Source organism: Cryptomeria japonica, chromosome 2 (assembly GCF_030272615.1).
Source record: "Cryptomeria japonica chromosome 2, Sugi_1.0, whole genome shotgun sequence".
Taxonomy (NCBI): domain Eukaryota; kingdom Viridiplantae; phylum Streptophyta; class Pinopsida; order Cupressales; family Cupressaceae; genus Cryptomeria; species Cryptomeria japonica.
This window is the reverse complement of record NC_081406.1, coordinates 651897358-651900783: the sequence shown is the minus strand read 5'-3', so window position 1 is coordinate 651900783 and position 3426 is coordinate 651897358.

Sequence of the window (3426 nt, the reverse complement as noted above, 5' to 3'; positions counted from 1 at the left end):
TTAACAACAGGATTACGAATTGCAGTTCAGTGGAAGATCCGGGAACTTCATGTTTTTGGGGATTCCCAACTTGTCATCCGTCAAGCAACTGATGATTACCAAACAAAAGATGAAAAATTACTGCCTTACAAGAAATGGTGGATGATTTGAAACAACAGTTCACAAAGATAGATTTTGAGCAGATACCAAGAGAGCAGAATCGTGCCGCAGATGCCATGGCTACAATTGCCTCACTGATTGATCTACCTCAAAATGAGACCTGCTATGAGTTCTTGGTGGATAACCTTTTGGTTCCTTCATATGAGATTACTCCTACTGAAATGATATGTGTTGTTGGTCACGAATCCCAGTTATATGGTTCCATTTTCACATACCTACATGACAATACTTTACCTCCCGATCTATCAAATAACCAACGTCGCACCTTCATTCGCCAATCCTCTCGATATGTCATTTTAGCTGATATCCTATACCGACGAGGTCTAGATGGCACTCTTCTTAGATGTTTAGAAAGTGACGAAGCTCAGATTGCGTTACGTGAAGTGCATGAAGGGATATGTGGTCCACATGCTAGTGGTCCTACCTTGGCCAAGAAACTCATTAGGACTGGATATTACTGGCCCAATATGGAAAAAGACTCATATCAGTTTGTCAAGAAATGTAAGCAATGTCAAATTCATGGAGACCTCATACATGCGCCAGCACAAGAATTACAACCACTTGTGTCTCCTTGGCCCTTTTGTCAGTGGGGACTCGATCTCATAGGCAAGATTCACCCTCCTTCCAATGGTCATAAATTCATTATCACAGCCACAGAGTACTTCACAAAATGGATTGAAGCCGTACCTCTCACACAAGTCACTGGAAAACAGATTGCTACCTTCATCCTTAACTATATCATATGCTGATATGGTATTCCTGTTTCCATTATTACTGATAACGGGCGTCCCTTCAAAAATCAGGATGTTCATGAACTCTGTGACCGCTTCCATATTTCCCATCATTTCTCCACACCATATTACCCCCAAGGTAATGGCCAAGCTGAGGCATCTAATAAAACAATTCTTAAAATCCTCAAGAAGACAGTCGACGATGCTAGCCGTAATTGGCATATCCAACTCAATCCTGCACTTTGGGCCTACCGCACAAGTGTCCGCACACCTACAGGAGCTACACCCTATTCACTAGTCTATGGTTCTGAAGCCATCTTGCCCATTGAGGTCGAGTTACCTTCTTTACGGGTCTCTTTGCAAAACATCATCGCTGATGAAGACTACAGGGTCTCTCGCTTACAAGAACTAGAACTGCTGGATGAACGGAGACAAACTGCTTTTAATCATCTCAAGGCTTACCAACAATGAATGAGTCGCAGCTACAACCACAAGGTCAAGCCTCACACATTTGAGGTAGGTGACTTGGTTCTCAGAGAAAACCCCAAGAATCAGCAAGACAGAGAGAAGAAGGGCAAGTTCGAACCAAACTGGCTTGGTCCTTACATCATCACAGCAGCATATGGATCTGGGGCATATCAGCTCTCAACTACAGAAGGTGAACCTTTGGAGGATCCTATCAACAGCATGCACCTTCGCAGGTTCTACACATAGCTCTTCAGAGTATCCTAATTCAAAAATACAAAAAGATCAAAAAAATTCAAAAATACAAAAAAATTATAAAACAAAAAAATCGTTACTTGGTGAAAACCTGACAAACAGGCGCCTTGTGACACAAAAAACATTGAAAAATCGAAAAAAAAGTAAAGAGAAATAATTTCGTCCAACGGTGAAAACCACTTCGGTGGCGCCCTGGACAAGTACCATGGTGAAAACTGGGTCACCAGCGCCATGCGTAGAGACATTGCTCCTCCCTCCTTCAGGATTCTCTTTCATCATTTCACTTTGCACACACTCACAACCTATTCATCCATAATAAACGTACCCATTCCCATCATGGCTTGTTATTGATCTACCCAAGATTGGTTAGCCATTCATAATAAACCTCTCTTTTCACCTCCCTTTCCATCCATAATAAATCAGATCCTATCTGTGGCTAAGGCAAATCCTACGTCTAGTAATGGGTGTGGAATTGAGAACATCACATGTTTCGAGGAGTACATTTTTTTCCAGCTTCCTTCAATCTATCCGCGCACAATCCGCAATAAAGCAACATTTGCATCACAGATCCAAAATAAAGTTTCGTCTTCTCTGCAATAAAGTATCAGCTTCATGGATTCAGTCAGTTTTAGATGAGACACAGCAGCAACAATGAGCTTCAACAAATCAAATCTTTCAACAGACTCAGACAACATTATGGTTCAGTGCTATCTATCCTTTTTGTGAAAGTAAACATTGTGACCACAATCAAATAAGACTTATACGAGTGACAAGAGACACTAAACTTGAGGACTATAGTGGATGTTGGTGTCGAGTCTTGGTTTTCTTTTGATTTTATCTTTTGGTGACATGTCTTTTAGCTTTTCCAGGATGTCTTTGACTAGAAAGGCGAGGATGGGGTATCGTCACCTATTTGTATTTTCTGTCTGTGGATTGTCTCTTAGTAATGCTATGACTTGTCCAAGGATATGAGGACACTGTGCGTCTAGTGTGAACTGGGGCATTCCTTGTTTGTGACTGTTTATCTCCATGCAAACAGGTACAATGACTTTCTGGGTCGAACAAATGCCTCGATTGTCATAACCTACTTGCCATAATAAAGCTCAATGATGATAACGCACAAGAAGCTCTTTCACTTTCATATCTTCTGTCTTCCATCCCCCTTTCTTGATTGACTTCCATCATCCTTCTCGAGTCCACGTAGCCTGCTATCACATGACTGAGTATAATGACACACCAAAAACATTTGCATTTCATGAAGTTGCACCTACATTACCACATATAAGCATTTAATACATACATATAGATATCACAATTGCATCACATCCTGCACACAACACTTGTTAGCACAATTTACATTTGCATTATCATATTCATCTGCATTACTTACATTCACATTTGCATCATGCATACACATATAAAACATAAACGAAAAAAAATTATTGCATTGCATCATATACATATTTGCATCCATATCATAAGCATCACATAAGAACATCTCATCACATAGGTACACATGCGTATAGCTGCCGCAAAGATGAATCATCTCATATATATATATAAAGTGTCATGATACAATGATGTCAAAAAAATCATATGGCTACAAAAGCACTCGCAGGTGTCTACAATACAAAATAATGGTACAAAACTGATACAATGAGAGCCCTCTAAGGCTATGATGAACTCCCTCCCTCGGAGCCGCCTCGCCTCAGTGGAATCTGAGCCCCTGAGGGACCCGCCCCAGGATCACCTTGCCTATCTCCTCTATCTGGTGGTGGTGGAGGACCCATGACCCCACCACTCGATGCCTGCCTCC